This window comes from Pinus tabuliformis, chromosome 2_1 (assembly GCF_031772625.1).
Source record: "Pinus tabuliformis cultivar Carrire ecotype Pingquan chromosome 2_1, CPIR1, whole genome shotgun sequence".
Lineage (NCBI taxonomy): Eukaryota > Viridiplantae > Streptophyta > Pinopsida > Pinales > Pinaceae > Pinus > Pinus tabuliformis.
In genome coordinates, this window is record NC_142299.1 from 656991546 (window position 1) to 657014941 (window position 23396).

The window sequence follows — 23396 nt, forward strand, 5'->3', positions numbered from 1 at the left end:
TGGGAGCAAGTAAATTCAAGTCTTTGTGGATGGGCCCCTATATTGTTAAGCGTGTATTAGCAAAAGGAGCCTACAAGTTAATGGATTATGACGGGATTCCACTGGCACAACCCCGTAACAGGTTGTACCTTAAGCGTTACTACGCATGATTCAGTGTAGTAACCGATATGCTTTTGTTACATTTTTGTTTTCGCTAAGGGTAATTGTTTTGGTCAAGTAATCCACTTTTTACATTTGTCACAGATGTCGAACCTATTGGAATCTTTTGTTGGATATGCCGACGGAGCGAGTCGTAGTTTGCGGAAGCTATCTTCTGCAGCCTGGGCCATTTTTGATCCAAGCGGCGAGTTAGTAAGTTTCAGAGGGGTATGTAATGGTTAGTCAACAAATAATATCGCTGAATATAGCGCGTTGATAGAACTCCTCTTTGATTCCATCACACATGGCATACGCCGACTTGTCGTCAGGCTAGACTCACAACTCGTCATACTACAACTCACTGGTATCTACTCCATCTGAAATCCAGCTATCTATCGCATGTTCCTAAGGGTCAAGATTTTTGAAAGGCAATTTGATTTTATTCAATATCAGCATATTTCCATAAACTTGAACACATTAATAGATTCATTAGCAAATTATGTGTTAGATAGACATTTGCAACATTTATAAAAAGAAGCATTTCATCAGTATTTGCATCAGGATCATGTAACTTAACCAAAATAAAGCTCCGAAAATAAAAAAATATATATATAACTGTTTATGGTTTACATATAATGTTCTGTAACCAAGACAAAAATTGGTCAAATGACCCAAAACTCAAAACGCTAGGGGGCACCCTAGTCTAATGATGTTGGTGATAACAAGTCACCACCTGTGCAATCATGCGTAAAAGCCTAGTCCATCGACTCGACACGCCGGTAGTATGTCGCTGCAACCTCAAAGGCAGCTCGTCAGTCCTCACGTCTGGAATACCAAGAGTGAGGCCTTCGACCTGATCCTGCAATGCTGAAAGAGTCTCGACCACATCAAGGTCATGAAGGATAGCCCTTCCCACAGCCTCTCCTGCTGGAGCGGCAGCGGACACTCTCAGGCGTACTACTAGCCGAACTGGTCCAACATCTGCATGAGCACATGAGTTTTGATTAGTCTTGATAGAAGGAAGCACAAGAACATTATAAAGAGAAACGATAAACAGAGATATGGTCAAAGAATTTACCGATGACACCTCACTGCTAGCCAGCCGGCAGTACCAAATCCGGGTCACCCCGGAAATCCATACCAGCATATGGATACTTGGAAAAAACCATCTCCTGACGGTTGAACCACTCAAAGAAAGTATTCAAAAAGGAAACCTGGGACTGACCAGCATGTCTGGCCATAAGGTCGACCCATCTCTGCATCCGTGACTCAGTCGGTGCATGTTCCTAAGGGTCAAGATTTTTGAAAGGCAATTTGATTTTATTCAATATCAGCATATTTCCATAAACTTGAACACATTAATAGATTCATTAGCAAATTATGTGTTAGATAGACATTTGCAACATTTATAAAAAGAAGCATTTCATCAGTATTTGCATCAGGATCATGTAACTTAACCAAAATAAAGCTCCAAAAATAAAATATATATATATATATATATAACTGTTTATGGTTTACATATAATGTTCTGTAACCAAGACAAAAATTGGTCAAATGACCCAAAACTAAAAACGCTAGGGGGAACCCTAGTCTAATGATGCTGGTGATAACAAGTCACCACCTGTGCAATCATGCGTAAAAGCCTAGTCCATCGACTCGGCACGCCGGTAGTATGTCGCTGCAACCTCAAAGGCAGCTCGTCAGTCCTCACGTCCGGAATACCAAGAGTGAGGCCTTCGACCTGATCCTGCAATGCTGAAAGAGTCTCGGCCACATCAAGGTCATGAAGGATAGCCCTTCCCACAGCCTCTCCTGCTGGAGCGGCAGCGGACACTCTCAGGCGTACTACTAGCCGAACTGGTCCAACATCTGCATGAGCACATGAGTTTTGATTAGTCCTGATAGAAGGAAGCACAAGAACATTATAAAGAGAAACGATAAACAGAGATATGGTCAAAGAATTTACCGATGACACCTCACTGCTAGCCAGCCGGCAGTACCAAATCCGGGTCACCCCGGAAATCCATACCAGCATATGGATACATGGAAAAAACCATCTCCTGACGGTTGAACCACTCAAAGAAAGTATCAAAAAAGGAAACCTGGGACTGACCAGCATGTCTGGCCATAAGGTCGACCCATCTCTGCATCCGTGACTCAGTCGGTGGAGGTAAACCAAGTGAAACATATTGCGGCTGCATCAGCGAAATCTTTTCCAGGGCGAAAGCGGTCAAGATAGAACCATATCCAAAGTTCTTCAATCTTCCGTTTTTCACCTTGGTCAGTTGTTCTTTCATCACAGATAGTACTACATCACACCAGTTGAACACCTTTGGTTCAAGGCATTCCAAGGCGTACTGCATATAAGACCTGTTGGCCACATGAAGAGCCGCACTACCAGCCAGTCTAGCAAAAGTGAATAGAATGGTCCTCAAGGACCTGTCAGTGACATCTCAGATATTGATCTTGCCGTCCTTACTCGACTGAGATCCCTCTCTGCAATACCTGTGAATGTAATCTCTCACGGATTCACCCCCACGGGCTGAACCTGATAATGAGATAGGGGCACCCCGCCTCAATAAGCTGGTCAAAAAATAGATGTCCACGACAATCAAGGGGATGGACTTTCCCCTAATCTGGAACACCTGGGTGGTAGGATCCCATGCATCGAGAAAATATTGCAACAAGTTGATTTGTTGCCTCATGCTAGAGATGCGAAAAAACTTGAACAGGCCACAGTTCCGCAGTGCATTTACCGTAACCGGATCATGTAAAGCAAGCATGTCCTCTTCTTCATGCTCATGTTCTCGCCATGTAACAGGCATTTTTCTCCAATGAATCTCTGAAACAAACAAGAGAAGAGTCAGGATCCTGATTTGGTGAAAAACAGGCAAAAATTTCCATGAAAAACTGTGCATAAATTTCCCTCTTTGCGCCCATCGCACCCCCAGCAGTGTTCTGGGTGGGATGCATGCTAACTGGCCAATGGCCAAGCCAGCATGCATCGCACCTTTCGATATAGAAGAGGTGCGATGGAGCCAGGGCGAGTTTTTCAAACCCCAGAGGCTCAGAAAAACTAGAAAACATGCTCAGAATTCAAAAAGGAAAGGATGAAACTGAAGAGCTCAGGTTTAGCTCCTACCTGGTCCAGACGGCGCTGAGAATCGTCCACAGAATCTCCCGGAATCAGCTAGTGAAAATCAAGGGGGAAAGCACCTCCAAAGCTCCAACAAACCAAAGTTCAAATGAAATGGTAAAATGAGAGGTAAAAAACCACTTTTAAATTACTTTTCACGTAATTCAAGTAAAATATTAGTGTTTTGACTCATTTTTCAAGCATATATTATTCGTTTCTAACTAGTTTGATGAAGCAATTGAAGAGGCAGTACAACCTTTGAAGGAACAAAAGTTGTCAATGGTAAAATCAAGATAATCAATGACCATTATATCGAGCAGTTTTAACGCGGAATTCAAGCTCGTTAAAAAATAAACATAAGCAATGAGAAAATGTTCTCCCAGAGTTTAAGCTCATTAAAAAATGAACAAATTTGTGGTAAATAACCATCGTGAATGTATTATCATCAGCCTTTGAAGCCTTGGTCGTGTTCTCATCATCACCTCCACTCTATTTTGGCCGATCATTCACCTCCATTTGATTGTTTACCCTTTTTGAGGAACAGCTGTGAAGAGTGATCCTGTTAGCCATCCTTGTGACACTGCCATGATTGGAAAATTCCAAACCTTACCTAGAATTAGCTGCTACCCAAATTTATCACTCGTTCCTCAAAAAACGAGTCTCCTTTAAGCTCTTTTCAACTGACTCGTAAAATATGAAAAGATTGCCGAGCAATTGGCCTCTCCAGCTCGTTAAAGTGACCGAAAGTGCCATCCCTCCTTTAGATTTTAATCGTTTTGGACCTGAGGGATTATTACACAAAAAGATCGAGCGCTTGTTTTGTTCGGCTCGTTAAAAGTACCGAAATTTCATCCCTTTTGTATTTTTTTATACTTTTTCGGACTCAAGGGATTATATGACGAAAAAGGATTATTGGAGTTTTCTTTACGTCCCTTTTCAGACTCTCTAAAACTGAAAAGGACCGAGTTATCTTTGTCGTTAAACTCGTTAAAACCGAATAGCGACAAACTTGTCCATACAGACAAGAACGAGTTTCACTATCGCTAGGCTCGTTAAAACATAGCGATGGGTTTGCCCGAAGGGTAAATTATAGAACAAGCATATGTTATCCTCCTCAAGCTTGAAAAAAATAAAGAGGTACTGGTCAGCAATGACTGGGGAAAAATTGGGAAGAAAACTTAAAGAAACTTTATTGGTAGCAAGTCGCTCTTGAACATGACACTTTCACTCCACATCCGAGTCGGGTTGGGTTGTTTTGTTCACTGGTCATATCACCATTGGTCCATCACACCATCCATATTTGGGGTTAACGCTACCAATCCATCATGTCAGTGTCGCCGATATGTTCAAGAGAAGTCGCTCAGAGAATTCACCTGTGTCTCATCCACAGCAATACATTTACGCTCCATTCTTTCATGACCGCCACCCTGAACCTTATGTCATTAGATCGTTTTCGCCTCCATTAAAATCATTTGCTCCGTTCTGTGTCATTGATGTCGGATTCACTAAGGCCCTCCTATGACAGATCGCTTCTTGTTGACATCAGCTCATTATCCAAGAAGTCGATCTAGGAACAACCCTTTCAGTACTTTGAAGCTTGCATGCCTCAATGGCAAGTTTCTCACTTCTAGCGACAGGTTTACATCAATGGCCTTCGACCGAAAGATTTTGCGTGGTGTTCGACGCCAAGTCCCTTTATTAACACCACGTGAATTGTACTGTAGTACCTTGAGGGTCATCATCATTATCAGTGATTCCTCTCGCGCCTGTTAACAGCTTACATCATTGGTTGGTAATCAGGCGATGTCTTTCCATGTTCGACTCCAGAACATCTCTCACATGGATCAACTTGTACTTTGAGTGAAGATCGAATGAGATTGAAGACCCCGGATCTAGTTTCATCCATCTGGGCTGCGATATATATTCGGGAAAATAAAGACATCAAGTGTACATCATTACTGCACAGATAATCATCCAATCCAAGGGATGATGGCTCTACCAGAATCATCAGTCTGCACTCAGACGATTGTCTGTCTTATGTACATGAAAATGAATTTATAAATCTGAGCATGGGAATGCCCGCTTCAGCTAGACAATGAAAATATTATGAAGATAATGTATTGTATTGTATCTTATTACAGGTGGCCTTCCAGCTTGAAAAAACTTCAGATCCTCATGATAAAGCATTTCACCCGACATCAAAAGATTAACGACCTCATGCTTTAGGGGGCAACTGTTATAGACATTTTTGGGCACTGCAACCCCAATCATAAATGTCCATAAACCAAGGGCTCCTAAGTCCCTAAAAGTGTTGTTCCAACCCCTAAAATAACAAGTTCAACTGATTACAGCATCTCCTAGAAGTTCTCCATGAAAAACTACTCAGAACTGGTCAAAACTGGACCATCTCACCTGCTCCATGGTCAAAGTGCGCTGCATCCCACCTAAATGCACACAGGAGGTGCGATGCATACTGAAAAGCCCTTCTATGGAGTGTGATGGGCGAAAGTGGACAAATGGCAGGGTCAATCTGTGAGGTGGAGGATCATGGAATCTTCCAGAAACTTCTCCTGTGACACTTGCCTCTCTGCATTCGCCCAGGGATGAGTAAGAGATCATCAATCTCCAAGTGGAATCAAGAACTATCAGAGAGAGGACACTAATCAAATCTCAAAAGCTGACTCACCCCCCTTGCAAACATCTATATATGTGTCCCTCATCCCAGAGATCCGGAGGCTGGAATTTTGTATCTTGTAAGGAAGTGCTGCTGGTTTCTTGGTGTAACATCATAGTGTTGGGTGATCTAAGCTTTTCATGAGGTGAAGAAGGGCTTTCTTGCTGAGAGGATGACGCTGGGTCAGAACAATTGGTTGTAATCCTCTTTGCTATTCTTGATTATTAATAAATCTATTCGAGTTTTCCTCCACATTCTTGTATGATTGATGATATATGCATTTGTGTGGTCAATATATATCTGGTCCTATATTGTTTATGATAGTAGATCTCTGTTCTTGGATAGTGTTATGCTGCTTTGATTCTACAGGTACTCTTTGAAGCTGAGTAAACGAGGAAGCAAGTGGCAAAGGTCTATCAGAAGGGAGAGGAATCAAGCAAGGAACCAAGCGCAAGACAGAGGTTGGTCTCCTTCTTTCCCCTCTTATCTACTTCTCATAAAGGAAAATGAAAGTGGTTTTAGTTTGTTTGTTTCTAAGGTAGCTACCAGCCTTAGTGGGACTAGCAGCTCTGCATAGACACTAGATTTCCCGATAACAATACTCATCAATGATGATGAACTTCCTACGTAGCCACCCAAATAAGGTTGTTGGAAATTTGATCATTGATGGGCCTGCATGTCAGCTCAAATGGTCTATCCACCTCTTCATCTGTGGGTTCCTCGAATCAATGGCCTCAAGTACAATCTGCTGAGGCTACAGTAGTGGCACCCACTCTAGAGAAAAGGAGACTAATATCACTCCATAGCCGAAGTTCTTAAACTTCCCCTCCTTTTCTTTAGTAAGTTGTTCCTTCAAATTGACTAAGACACCCTCACTCTAGTTGAATAATGTCATCTCTAGACATTCTATCCTATACTACATGTGTGATTTTCTTGCTACATGTAGTGTCAAGATTCCTTCCAATCTTGCAATAATGAACAAGATCATTCTCAGAGGTAATTGGGTTACATATTTTATGGTAATCTTCCCATCCCTAGTAGGAAGGGCTCGAGGTGTGAAACAGGTATCGATATAGTCTTTAACCATCTCGTCAGCACTTCTTCATGACCTAGAAAGGAGATGGGGGCAACCTGCTTTGACAATCCTATCATAAAGTTAATAGCCTCTACCTACATCTTGAGTAGCTTCTCCCCAAACCTGAACAAATGTGCCTGAAAATCCCATGAATAGACAAGGCACTTTAACAACTGCATTTGTTGCCTCATACCAGGTAGCCAGAATAATTTCAATAACCCACAAACTTTTAGCGCATATATGGTAGCAGGGTCGTTCGCTCCTTTTAAATATTGTTCCTCATATTCTCTTTATCTCTAGATGAATGCCATTTTGTACTAATGGGTACCTGAAAAATCAACAAGGGATCCATTAGGCTCTTTCCCATGAAAAAAAGTTGACAAAATTTGAGGCCAAATAGATAAAAAACTTAGGAAAATGCACCCAACACACCCTACCAGTGTCTACCAAAGCGTTGGACAATTGCCTGCAATGTTCCCCTGCCTAGGTGCAATGGGGATTTTGACACTGGGTTGGGTGCATTGGTCCTAGGGCATTTTTTATGAACTCAGGGGCCTCAAAACCTAAAAAACATTGTATTAAACTAAAAAAATGGACCATAGAAAGATAGAGAAATGTTTTAGTTCCTACCTGGAAGCGATGACACTTGAAATGGTTCCCTAGATTGGCCGCAATTAGCTGAAGAAAATCAAGGGAAAAAGTGCTCTAAATACTCATTGTTGAAGGTAAAATGTGAAATGGTAAAAATGGCAAGTCATTTTCAATATTTAGGGTCATTTTCTCATTATTTTATTCATTTTTAGTGTTTTGACCTATATATGCTTCATTTTTACTATGAAGCAGGCATGTTTGATCCTTCTTGTGGTGTTTTGAGCATGTCAACATAAGTTAGCAGGTTTTCATTATGTTTTGAACAGGTTACCTTGACCACAAAGTATACTTTTATCTCTTTTTCGGGCTCCGTAAACTTACGAAAAATGAACCCCCATAGATTCCTCTTTAAACTCTTTTCAGACTCCCAAAATATGAAAAGATTATCAAGAACTTATATTTTCGAACTTGTAAAAGTAAATGAAAAGACATCTACTTAGTATAAGTTTAACCATTTTCCAAACTGAGATAGACTAACTATGGAAAAGGAATACCTTAGTCGAACATGGCTAAGAGGTTCTCTTGGGTAATTTTTTCTACCTTTTCGGACCTAAGGGACTACCTACGAAAAGGGACATATGGAGTTTTCTTTTTTGCTTCTTTTTCAAACTCTTTAAAGATGAAAAAGATGTTGATTTTTACCTTTGTTGGACTAGTTAAAACATCAAACAGTGATGGACTTGTCGAACATGACGAGACCAAACCACTCCTTAGGGTTCGTTAAATATGCTTGAAGTGATTAATCCGAAGGATGAACATACAAATCAAGCATATGTTATCCTCCTCAAGCTTGTTAAAAAATAAAGAGGTACTGACTAGTATGGTTGGGGAAATTGGGAAAACAAGGGATTCCATTTTACTAATGGCTGCGAGTCACTCTTGAATATGACAGTCTTCGACTTCATCTTCAGGGCTGTTGGGTTGGGTAATCTACTTGTCTTTGGTTATCATACCATTTTCAGAGTCTCCATTTGGGTTTTGGCCAATGCTTCAAACTCCGTTCAGTGTCACCAGTGTGTTTAAGAGAAGTCCTTCAGTTGATCTTTGCTACAATACTCTTAATCCTTCATTTCATATCTTTCTTTCCTGACCTAGTTCCATGTCAGCATCATTCTGATCATTTTGTCTCAATCATCATACCCCTTTTGTTTCGTTGATCGAGGATACATCAAGCCGTCTTGCAACAGGTCGCTTCCTATCAACATCATCACATCATCCAGGAAGTTGACTTAGAAACATCCCTTGGTACCTTGGTTCTTTCATACCTCAATGGAAAGTTTTCTCACTCTCGACGACATGTTTACATCAATGGCCTTCGACTGAAATATTTTGTGTGGTGTTCGACATCAACTCATTCAGTTACACCATAGAGATTGTACTGTAGTACCTTGAGAGACATTAAAATCATCAATGGTTTCTCTCGCATCTGTTAAGGACATATATCATTGGTCAGTAATCAGATCGTATCTACCATGTTCGACTCCATCTCATTGATTCACATGGTTAGACTTGGTTGGTCATGTGAATGAGATAAAATAACCCAAATTTAGTTTCCTCCATCTGGGTTGTGATTTCAGGATTATACAAAGATCACAATGTATGATGGTCATGATGATATAAACAATCATCCATTCATGGGTCCACCAGTTGCATCTGTGAATGTGTCATTTGATCATTATACATGTTACGTTAGCTTATGAGATGAGTATGGGTATGCCTCCCTCAGCAAACAAATATGTCATGTTATAAATGTATTGTAAGAGATGAAAGCTTGTCTATTGTCCTTGATCCCTACTTGTCACAAGGTAAAGAACTTTAGTCATCAATCATCATCTCTGACTTTGCGCTTTAGGGGGGCATTTTTTTATAGGCCACTTTTTCACATCAGATCAGTGAGCCTCCTAATGGGATCAATCAATATCCTATTCCCCCTTGTAACCATATTACATAAAGCCCTATGCATGTACCTTTCATTTCCCAAAAGTTTCGGCCTTAAACTGCTTCATCTGAGCCAGTTTAAGGACCAATGCTCCCTGTAGGCCTACTGGGGTGCTTTCACCAGCAAGTTTCTCCACTGTGGCCTTTTTTGGCCACCAATAGGTTGCTCCCCTTTGCACCTGTGTTGGTTCTATAAATATGGGAGAATGATTGGGATTCCAGAAGCTTCCTCTTCTAGGAGCTTCCAGAAGTTGTTAAAACTACTTACCTTGGAAAAAACACTTGGATCCTATCCTTTCCTACATTAGAGTTTTCACCACTTATCTTTTGATCCTATCCCTCCATTAAAGGTGGATCTCTTACCCTATATTGGTAATTGGATAAGAACTCCCAACTTACCATACTTCTCTATATATTCCCAACCTTCTATGTGGTTGGGGGTTGGCCTTTGGAGAGTAATTTTTCCCTTATGTTGTTGTAGTGAGTGGTCATCATCTCATGCATTTAGGGTGATTGGAGGTGCATATTGTGACAAGGAAAGGACAAGTCCACAACGTGCAGGAGCTCTTCTACAAAATCTATTGCTACTTATGGTTGTAATATCCTTCCATTTATAGTAATGCAAATAATTCATTTTTTTCCTATATGTGATGCTGTTATTTCACTTATTTCAATACCATGTTGATCTAATGAATGAAATACTTAGATGATACTGCATCGATATTGTAGTTTCTTGGCTTGTGTTATCTAACTATGCAGGTTCTAATTTTGGCAATCAGATATTGAATTAGAGATTCCAAGCTAAAGAAGGAGTGAAGTGCGCAAAGGATTTCTAGTTAAGCCTCACTCCATCATCTATTTAATTTAAGGAAAATCATTGTGTTCCTTGTCTCTCTGTTGTTCTAGGTTAGCCACTGACCTAGGGGAGATACATTTTTTCTATAATCGTAAATCCTGGATAACACTCCATATATCATGGATTTCACACACCTCTAGCTGGAGTTGCTTAATACATCAAGGAACCTTTTTGTAGCCAATGTGTCATGCATGCTCCAAACCTTGACATACAGTTGAGGTTTCTTAGTTGCATCAAAACACATATTCTTAATTAATTTATTATTGCATGTCAATGGAACAATGCTTCAGCCACAAAACTATGTTTCATGACATAAATGAATCTCTCTACAAGTCTTGTAATGCCAACATTCCAAGGAATACCATGCAAAACAAGATTACTACCTCTTCCTGTCATTGGTAAAATACCACTATGAAGTGAAGTGATTAGATAGTGGAATGAACTATTAAGACTTACCCCCTTTCATATTCTCATTGTGTACTCTCGTTTATGCTCTTTGTTCCTCATTGCTAAAGTTTTGAAAGAATGGAAGACCATCACTCCTCCCTTGGAGCTGCAATGTGAGGATATTGGAGGCTTTCTTTCGCCATGCTTGGAAATTTTCCTCTTCATCGGTCTCTTATTTTTGGTTGTCCCTTTCTTATACTTTCTTTCTCTTACATTTTCCTTGCATGCACATCACTTGGAATTGCGAAATACTGAAGAAAACACACCAATGTCCTCCACAAGTCTAGTGCTTGAACACTTTTCTTGTTTAAAGCTTTAAATGAAAATGTTCCACACTTAATATTTCTTCCATCAATTCCACGCACATGCCAATGGTTCACCTTGAGTTCACCTATTGGCCTCACAAATCAATATTATTCATTTTATTGGTAGCCTTTAATACATAACCTATATGATAACCTTCAATACACAACTCGACACCACACAGCAATCATTGAAAGGAGGTCTACTTCTCCTCCTCACTTCTCAATGCAAATTCAAATAGAGAAGGTTCTCTAGTTATGTTATGTCGCATAATATAGGTCTATTCTTTCCAAACTTAGGCCTCTTTCTCCTCCCTCTTAGACTTCAATTACATAGAACCACACTATCACTTTTCACTAGTTGTCTCACCCCTCTCATGTCTTAAGGCTTTCAATCAACATGCAAGCAGTGTCTCCAACATTTCTCAATAACCGACTAGTGGTATTCAACAACACTTGCCACAATCTTCAGCTTATTTTCCTTCTATTGGAAATTTTCAAACAACATGTCCTTCTCTACCATGGCCACAACTCAACACACATGCAATCTATGCCAACACATCCATGCTTTTTACACTAGGCTCGACCCTCATCCACCAACTCAAATAATCGATCTATCATTCAACATCAATAACACACCTCTCACACGCAGCTCCACGACCCAGAACTTGCTTGCAAAAATGTACACAACTCAACTCTCACTATGATCCCTATGACCCAAGGCCCTCTCATAAGGAAGTAGGCTCAAACCAGGCTCTGATTCCAACACGGATTTATTGAATGCACACACACCCTCATAGTTCGCACTACTCATTAATCAAATGATGTTACATATAGATATATGAATTGTTGTCTAAATATAAACAAACTAACCTAGACACATAATCACTTGGTTGAGGGAATATCTCAAACACATACCAATATAGAACTACTAGTTAGAGCGAATCTCCCAACCATCCAACTAGGCATAAACAACTCTTAATGACTAGGAACAAACTCCTTTGCTTAGAAGGAATCACACCTAGGATAAGTACGAACTATATTTTATAACAAATATTGTGTGATAAAAAAACAACAAAACAAAAAACCTAAAACATTATTTCATTAGATTATACTTATAAAAAATATTAAGATTAAATAAATAATTAACTAATTAATCAAATAAAAAAAAATATTTTATAATATAATTGAAAATCATTTTTAAAATTGTAATATTAAATTTTAAAAATCAATTGAAAAATTTATGAATTAATACAAATTTATATCAACAATACAATACTTTAATTCACATATTTTGAAAATTCATGTTTTCTTTGGCTTATAATCTCAATGTTAAAAGAAAAAAAATAAAAGAGTTAAAGATTTTTTTTTGAATTCAGGCTTTTGTTATTTATAATGAATTAAGAAAATCCTTTCGGTAGAAATCACATAACAAAAATTTTTGGCCTACGCGTTTCGAACCAAACTGTGTGGTTCATCATCAAGACTAGATGACAATGGAAAAGACTTAAATAGAGAGCAATATAGAGACCATAAAAAAATAAAAATATCAACATCAACCAAATATTCACATACAAAAAAATTAACACCTTAATTTACATATATCAAGATTCAATTTTTTGTTTCTACTTAAACTCTTAAAGTGAATAGAAGAAAAGGAAGACATATTCACATCAAACCTTTATTCACATGGAAAGATGAAGTATCAAAATCAAACTATAATTCATGTAGAAAACAAATCGGTACTTGATTTACATTTTTAGATCAAAGTGAATAGAAGAAAAAGGGGACATATTCACATCAAACGTTTATTCACATGGAAAGATGAAGTATCAAAATCAAACTATAATTCATATACAAAACAAATCGGTACTTGATTTACATTTTTATATCAGTGTTTACTTTTACGGATATTTTTTCCATTCTTAAAGTTTAAAGATTAATAGAAAAATAAAACATATAAAATTTCGAAATGAAGATTTCTATATTCAATAATGTTGCCTTTTCTAAAAGTAAATTATATAAAATATTTTTATTATTTTATAAAGAGAAAAACCAAGGTATTAACATTAAAAATTAATGAATAATATAAATTAATTATAATGTTATTTAATTTTCTTAAAATAAATTATATAAAAAAAGAATTATTATAAAATACAATATTTATAAAAAATATTCAACATAAAAAATAATATATATAATTTTTAATTAACAAAATAATATATTTTTAATTAACAAAATAATAAATAATTTATTTTATAATATAATTGAAATAAAAATTTTAAAATTACAATATTAATTTTTAAAAACAAATTTAAAATTTTATGAATTAATACACATTTATAACAACAATACTATACTTCAATTCAAATGTTTTAATTCATGTTTGATTTAGCTTATAGTATCAAAGGAAAAAAAAGTTAAGGTATCACATCAACCATATATTCACATGCAAACAAATGAGTACCTTAGTTTACATCTATCAAGATTCAAATATTGTTTTTCTACTTAAATTGTCAATGTGAATGAAAAAAAAGGGAAGATATTTGCATCAAACCTTTATTCACACGGAAAGACAGTATCAAAACCAAACTAGAATTCATATACAAAACAAATCATACTTGATTTACTTTTCTAGATTCGTGTTTACTTTAGGATTCTTTTCCCCCTTTTTCAAAGTTTATAGAAAATAAAAAATGTAAAATTTTGACATAAAGATTTCTGCAGTCAAAGATGAATTTTTTTAAAGGAAAATTATATAAAATATTTTTATTATTTTGTATTTTTATAAAGAAAACTAAAATATTAATAATGAATTTTTTTAAAGGAAAATTATATAAAATATTTTTATTATTTTGTATTTTTATAAAGAAAGAAAACTAAAATATTAATATTAAAAATTAATAAGAAATATAAACTAGTTATAAGAATATTAATTTTTTAATGGTAATATATATATATATATTTTGATGGATGATTAACGTCTACTAAGTATCAAAATCAAATTATAATTTATATACAAAACAAATTAGTATTTCATTTGCATTTTTAGATTGGTGTTTACTTTAGGTTTTTTTTGTTTTATTCTTTTTTAAAATTTAAAGATTAATAGGAAAATAAAACATGTAAAATTCTAATATAAAAATTTCTACAATCGATGTGTAATAATCTTCATATAAATATTCAATAAATAATAATGTCATGCATAAAGTTACAACAATATAAATTTAACACAGAAATGCACCATCAAAAAAATAAATAAACTAGGCAAAAATGTTGAGTCATTTGATTAATAATGTTGAAAATTGGGTACAAAATAGAATAAAACAATAGATCTTGGTATTGTCACTACATGTATACAAAAAATCTATGTGAAATGAAGTAGACTCAATTGTTGGAAATTACCCAAACATGTAGCATGCATTGCCCATAAAATACTACTACCGAAGAAGAATTGGAGTTTTTGCCCTCAAAGCTTCTCATAAAATTCTGAAAATTTAACCCGAAGCTCATCACACCAAACCCATAAAATCCCACAAATGGTTTGGCTTAACTCCAAGCCATGATCAAGCCCACCAAACGACGTGAATTACCCAATTTACAAATAAAACACACTAGTGAAGGAGTGTTGATTTCCAGCCCGATTACTACCTAGAAAATTTTGAATGTTTTACCATGATCTCCTCTCACAAAACCCAAAAAAAATCTTGGGAAAATTTTAGCTGACCCAGAAAGCCACAATTAGTGTGATTTCCTTTGTCTACCCAACTTTGTGCACAAATACAAATAAGATAAATTCCTACTGCGATGTTCCAACTCTACATTCTTGCAAACTCAATCTAAAATCACCAGCTCAAATGAGAGAAATCTCCTGCAAAACCTATGGTACTCCAACCTGTTGTACCTCTGAGATGATAATGGTCAATTGATCATGCCAGACATCTAAGATATTTGTTTTGAGGTTTTGGGTTTTGGTTTTATATGGAGAACCAATATTTAAAAAAAATTATAAGAATGATGTATTTAACCCTTTTAGATAGTACTAATAAATAACCAAAGTACTGCTATTTAACTTCACACAGTAATTTAATTTGATAAGATGTGCCGAAAGAATAGTAAGGAGATATGATTGCTTTAAATTTCAGATAGAAAGATAAATTATCATAAGATGTGCTGAAAGAATAGTAAGGAGATATGATTGCTTTAAATTTCAGATAGAAAGATAAATTATCATAAGTGGGAAAACCTTTGACCAATGTTGAGAAGTTAAACAAAATATGCTTCAAATTACATAAGATACTGACAATTTTATGATTTAGAGGGAGCTTTTCAGACAAACAATCCAATATCTCAATCTCTTTATAATAATAACTTCAAACAGAATTTTAAGAATAACTGTAATTCATTTATTCTCACCTGATATCTCTGTAAAATTTAAACATATGCAGAATTAACAGAATGAATGGAACACATGAAAGACTTATAGAAGAAAACGAGACTGTATGATATCAAATTCAGAATCCTTTGCTTTATTATCAGTGATCTAGAAAGAGCTTGTACATCAATGCTTTGCAAAATTGCTTATGAAAGGTGCCACCTTTAATAACTCGTAGAAGAGAGTTATTTATACTAGTTTGGATAGTGAACAAAATATCCTAAACTGATTAAAAAAATAGCCTGAAAGAAAATAGGAAAAGAAAATTGTTGAATGATGTGTCCCTATTAGGTAGGAAGTTGTTGATGACTGTTCCTTACAAAAATGTTGTGTTGTCTTCTTGTTGGGATGGAAAGTTAATCAATTGTTTCACACAATTGATCCCACCTCTCCTCACTTGGTATCTCCAGATTTACCATTCTTCTAAATATCTCATCAACTTCGGTATATCTTTTAAAATTGGGTTTAGTGAGAAAAATATGTCCAACTTCATATTTGATTGTGAGGTCAGGGCTCAAAGCTTCCAAAAACTCTTTGCCAGTAATCTGTCTTTTTATCCCTACAAATTGACTATTGTATGCTGCAATAGTATATAATCTTTCACAGTAATCATCCAATTTTACTAGTTGATCATTTGATGTCACTAACTTTGGTAAACCTTTCTTTTTCAACATACTAAATTTAGAATGAAATCTTTTGACTTCAATGTTCAAAGCTTCACACTTTGTTTTCAGCTGAGTCAGTAGATTCTTCTTCATTAGGACTTTCTTGATCTCCAAAATAGTAGTTGTCCTATCTGGAATATTTATCTCTTGTAACTGTTGCCTAGTCTTAGAGTTTAGTACTTTGATCATCCCTACTACTTCTTTGGGTTTTGTGCCCAATGCTGCCCTTTGATTATCTATCTTTGTCCTGCATCTAGCAATCAATTCTTGCTGCTCAAAAATAATTTGTATGGATGGCCATACCTCTGTTATGGAGTGGCTGATATCTAACCAAATGTCCTCTTTGGCTTGGGCCAAAGCGTCTACCATTAGAGTCTTACTCTCTAATTGTTTGACCTTGAGTTCTAACCTGTGTGACTTTTGCATTTCCTCTACATACAAGGTATCATTCTTTACCTTCTGTGACTCCAGGGTTTGGAACTTCTAGAGTAACTTTTCATTCTGTTGTTTCTGTGCCTGTAACTCCTGCAATAACCTTGTTGTTTCGACTGTCACTGAAGATGAAGCAATGTCAGTAGGAGATGAGCTTGGCTTTGTACTTGATATAGAAATTGTTGTTACTGAGGTTACAGCAAGTTGTGCTGCCTCTTTTTCCTTGAGAAATTGTTCTATTTGCTCTTCCATTATCTTGATTTGTATGTTTTGCTCAATAATGAGCTTCAACATCTCTTCCCTGTGCTGTTCATTTTCTGCCATCTCTTCGGTTTGTGGATGCTTAGTTGAAGCCAGTTTCAACTGTTCCTTCAAATTTTCTATCTCTATATTCGTCTTCTTTAGCATTTCTTCAATTTCTTTACAGTCTTGGGGATCATATCCAATTTTAACAATAATATCTTCTAACCACTTTAATTTGTTATCTTTAGACTACACATTTGTTAAGTTGTGACTGCACATTTGACAAGGCAGTTCTGAGCTTGGAAAGAGACATGGCAGTTGTAGTCATTGTTGAAAATAACATTTCACCTGATTGCCTATGCAAATCCATTTGATCAATAGGATGTATCTGGTTTACATCAAATGAAAATATGGTCTTCTTGTAATCTTTTGTGGATTTGGGAAATGGAATTTGAGCTTGCAAAAATTCCATTTGCATCCTTCCTCTTTCACTGCCAAAGGGAGAGAGAAGTCTGTGCTGAGAAGTGGATGTTTGTTTCCAAAACTGACTGTACACTTGTGACTTAAGAGTTTCATTCTCTTGTTTGATTTCCAAAAAATGTTGAGAAGATATTAGTATCTTCTGTTGAGTTTCTCTGAGTTAATTGAATAGTCTCCATAGGTTCAGTTGAAGAAGTAGAAGGAAGTTTGGGATCAGTGGTCCCTTGCTAATGAAACATCTTCTAAATCTCCAAGATCAACTATTTCTGGTGGCTTGCTCCCTGATGATATGGACAATCCGATGTTCAATTTCTTTTGTAATAGAGAATACTCTTTAATTGATACTGTAGCTGATTGAGTTTCCTCTCTAGCTCTTTTGTGTTGAGTACTCTGAGTGAATGGAGTATTTTCCTGTGGAGTGATTATAACCTGTTCATGTGCTTCTAAGAGATATCCTTCATACCACTGCTCCTAGTTCATAAACGTCTCCAATTCTGGCCTGGGAGTATGGTTGTAAGGTGTTTCCTTCAACTGAACTCTCAGGGATGAAATGATCCCAAAAGGATCATAAGACCAGGTGAAGCTTGGCTGTAGATTCATGTTCTTCAATAATTTGTCTGCCTCTGTACCTACAGACCTAGTATTAAAAATGAATGTCCCTACCTTGGATTTGAGTTTGAACTGAGACTTTTCTTACTTGAGACAAAATGGACTTCATCCATATTTATCATCTGCCTGATGTATTCCAATGAGAATACCCTCATTGGCACATACTTATGCAGTTTGTATGGAGCTAACTCACTACCATATATCCTAATCTCGATGTAGTTTTGGTATAGATACCAGTCACCAGTCTTGGTATGTTCAGATAAGTGCAATGTCTTCTCAATCTCTTCTCCAATTCTAGGCTCTACTTGGCTCTTGAGTAATTGAAGAACTGGATGTACAAAAGAATCTATAAACTGAGAGAATGTAAACTTGGATGATGTTGCTTTCACTAACTCTGTCCATTGAATCACTCATTGATTCACTCCATGCTCATCTTGCCTGTTAAGCTGAATGTGCAATGAGTCTCCCTACTGAAACAAAATCAAATGGATTATGACTGAGCTATATCTGAACACTCCTTGTGTGGTAAAACTCATTAATTGTTCATGTATATTATCAGCCAGAAATTGTCTATAATTATACATAAAAGCAGGTTGATATTCGTTACTGAAAATGGAAAAGAATCCAAGGATGGATTCATCAACAAGTTGATCATTTTCATAACCTAGGAGGTATGATAGGGGGGAGATGATATGTCTAGTGGCTTCAGGGAACATAGAAGATGAATAAGGTGGATTTCTCTTGGGTAATTCAGCATCTTCGGGCAGAAAAAGTTCAAAGATAAGGGCTCTCTATGGGAAGGTGAGTTTATTGTAAAGGTCCATGAGAGCTGCTGGTGAGAAATGGTTGAGGGAGTTAGATGAAGGTATCATTAGCATTTGGTTTATACTCTGAGCAGTAATGGTGATCAGGATTTTTCCATCCTGAGTCATCACTATTCTTTGCACATGATCATACTTGGCTTGACACCAAGTGATCAAATCAGGGAAATGATGAGTCTTGGGAAAGGAGTACAAGGGAAAAATCATCTCCCAGAAACAAATGGGGTCTTCGTTATCTGCATATTTCTGCTTTAACCATAAATGAAATTCGTGGAAATTGAATTCACATTCACAGTCAGTGATTTTGAACAGGGATTCTACAAGGGGAATGTGATCCAAATCAAGCAATGTTGTAGATGGATTTCCTTCTTCGACAACTTTATGTGTTTTAGCTTTGGGATCCATCTTTCTGCAAGTGGGAGATTTGGAAACTATTTCCATTGAAAGACGATGACAAGGGAAAATACACACAAAGCGAAAAAGGCTTTTGGTGATAGGATGAAAGCAAAAAAGTGGTAAAGAGTAGAGCCATGGGATATTTATAAATGAAATCGGGCTTAATTTTCCGTTTAAATCTAGTCGTAGGCAACTTATTGCAGAGGAGCAAAATTAATGTCTAACAGGACTTTAAACAGTTAACTGAGGTTGGAAACGGTATAGGAGCGTATGGCGCAATGACATTGTAACATGGTGGTTTGTGAGTGGATGAGAGATAACGGAATTATGACGTGGCAGGTTTCGTATGGAGAAGGGGATAACGGGTGAATGATATGGCACAGGAACGAGATCAACGATTAGAAGGGAGGAAACTGCCGGTGGAATTTTTTTTTTTTTTGGGGGGGGGGGTTGTGGTGGTTTATGGTTTCATGCTTTGGGGGCCCAAAACACTACGAGAGTGACACGTAACAAAAGAGGGCGGCCATTAAAACTGCTTTTTGGACCCCCCCCCCCCCTCGCGTTAATAGGAAACGATTGAAGGGGGGCTGAAACACTTCCTCCGTCGCTGATCCAAGTGGAGTGAATTATATCCATTGAAAGGTGTCTGGTGGTTACTCGGTGCTTCACATGACGTCTTGTCTCTTCCGCCCATATGACCACATCATGTTTATTGACTATTAACAAGGTGATCATGTTTATTATAATAATTAAACCCTGATTAAGGAATTTAAGCATTATTTTAAACTAAACAACAATTTCAAAGGTGCATTTGAACTAGCAATCTTAATTTTTATTTTCTAAAGAAAATATCCTTCTTTTTATTGCTTATCTAACATTTTGTCATTTTCCTTCATTTTTTAGAGAAGCTACCCTATCATTTTTATGATATGGACCTAAAATGATAATAAATCCTAACAATTTTTATTCTCAAATTTTGTTTTTGGTCGATATCCTAACTTATCATTTTGCAATGGCATTTTGATTTTTTTCAACTAATGGATAACTTATCAAAAATAAGAATGTTACAACATCGGCTCCAACTGGGGACTGCTTTCTCCTGTAGAATGCAGAGAACTTGCAGATCCATGTGCCTTCTCCTCGGGCTCTGGAGTCTTTGCTGTAAAAAATCATACTGACAGTTGGAAAGGAAGATAAAAACCGGACTTATTACAATGATGATAGTAAAACCTATTTCAAACTTCTCAATACTGAATATAATGTTTCAGAAATCTTCCATTAACAGGAAATATGGAATATTGTCGCTCTAGATTTTGCAACACAAAAGTGTTGTTTCCTTTTACTTCAGCAATACTAAGAGGTCTGAACCATAGGTTGTCAAACTTTCCATGTTTTCCTTTGTCTTCTATTTTGGAATCCTCTCTCAGAACTAAATCTCCCTCCTTGAAGTCCCTTTCCCTAGCTCTTTTATCAAACAAGCTCTTCATTTTATTCTGATATTTTTTTAGTTTATATTGGACCTCATCTCTGTTCTCATTTAGTTCAATTATTTGATTTATCCTCCTTGAAAAATCATCAGGTTCATCAGTTGATTCCTACAAAAACTTTAAAACAGGGAAAGCCAAATTGGTAGGGAAAATTTCATATTTTCCATAAACTAACCAAAAAGGAGATTTTCCAATAGTTCTCTTTCGACTAATCCTGTTTGCCTAGACTACATAAATTAGATGAGTGTCCCAACTCTTTTTATGATCTGCTAAATTTTTTCTGATAACCTTTACCAGACATTTATTAGATGATTCTGCAACACCATTACCTTGAGGATAATATGGAGTTGAATGGTGTAACAAAATATGATATTTATGGCAAAACTCAATCATTTTAACACTGGAAAATGTTATGGAATTGTCAGTAACAATCTGGCTCGGGCAACCAAACCTGGATAAAATGTTTTCTTCAATGAATTTGATCACTACTGCATCAGTGGCATTTCTTACTGGAATTTCTTCCACCCATTTAGTAAAGTAGTCTGTTGCAGTGAGGACCCATCCATGTTGATCGCTTGAAGCAGGATGAATCTCTCCAATAAAATCTAATCCCCATTGGAAAAAAGGTGTTGAGACTAGTGTTGGGGTTAGTGGAAGAGCTGCTAGCTTTTTCTTACCAGCAAACATCTGACAAGGGACACAACTTTTGACCTTTGCTCCTACTTGTAAGAAAAATGTGGGCCAATAACATCTTGCCCTTAATATCTTATATGTTGTTGCTCTCCAAGAATAATGTCCTCCACAAAATCCTGCATGAAACTGATCAATGATTCCTTCGGTCTCTGATTCTATTAAACATAATAACAAGATATTGAGTGGGTCTTTCCAGTACAGATTTGCATTTATGATATAGTATTTGACTTCTTTCAATTTGAGAGTTTTACATTGACTTTTGGAAAATGATGCAGGACATTCAAAATGAATCAAGAAATTTACAATATCTTGATACCAATTTGACAAAAGAAATTTCTTATCAATATGTACAGAAATGGTCTGATCTGAAGGTAAAGATTCTTATGGATTCTTTTCTTCGAGATGTTAGGAAGGTTCTTATGGATTCTCCCCTTTTGCATAGATAGAAGGTTCTTATGGATTCTTCTCATTTGAATTTTGGTAAGGTTCTTGTGGATTCTTCTCATTCGAATTTTGGGAAGGTTCTTGTGGATTCTCCCCTGGTATTTCTAAAACAGAGTTGATGCCTAGCACTTTACAATTGGACTCAACTAGAAGCTTAGCCAATCCTTGACCCTTTACTAGCTTTGTGGTTTTGATAGTTAGATCATACTCCAAAAATTGGGTGATCCATCTACCTCTTCTCCCATTAGTATCTGGTTGAGTGAGAACAATTTTAACCACATTGTTGGGGACATAGGGTATGATGGTTGAATGGAAAACATACATCCTAAAATATTTCAAATATTGGACTAGGGAATAATCATGTTTCTCAATTATATCATATTTGAGCTTAGCATCTCTCATGACTTTGCTAAAAAATGATATAGGTTGGTCTTGGGAATCTTCATTCTTTTGTAGTAAAAAAACAACAAGGGTATTTTCAGAGGCAAAGGAAAAGATACTGAATGGTTTGGTATAATCAAGACTGGCCAAGGTTGGGGCTTCAAAAATAGCTTACTTGATTTGATCAAATGCATGTCTAGAAGAGATAGTCCATTTAACTTCATGACCCTTCTTAAGCATATCAGTTATATCTTTGACAATTTCAACGTAATTGGGTATGAATCTTCTTAAAAAGTTGATTTTACCAAGAAAAGCATGAACTTCCTTCTTATTTCTTGGTAATGATAATGTCTGAATGGCTGATACTCTATTTGGATCAATGACTAATCCATTTTTAGAAATTATATGACCGAGCAATTTCCCTTCTGTGATAGAAAATAGAGACTTCTTTGGATTCAATGATATTCCAAATTTCCTACATCTTTCAAAAAATTTCATCAAGTGCTTTAAATGTTTTTTATCATAATTGGAAAAGACTGTAAGATCATCAATATAAATAACAACAAATTTATTTATCTGACCTACAAAATCTATATCCATAGCTCTTTGTAATGTAGCTCCTGCATTTTTCAAACCAAAAGGCATCCTAGCATACATAAAAGTACCCCAAGGTGTTGTGAAGGCAGTCTTTTCCCTATCCTCCTTGTTGACCATAACCTGATTATAACCAAAAAAACCATCTAACATAGAAAGTTTGTTAACTCCATAAACTTGTTGAAGTAACTGATCCATTTTAGGTAAGGGATAGTTATCTTTTAGTGATGCTTTATTTAAGTTTCTAAAATCAACACGGAGTCTAATTTCACCATTCTTTTTCCTGACAGGTACAAGGTTGGCAATCCAATTAGAATATTTTAGTGAAAGAATAACTTGTGCATCTAACATTTTCTTAAGCTCTTTCTCAATAGTTGGTAGAAGAACTAGGTTAATTCTTCTAAGTTTTTGTTGGTAGGGTTTAGCTTCAGTTTTTAATGGGATCTTATGTTTAATGAGGGATGTGTCATAGGTTTTAAGATCAGCATAAGACCAAGAA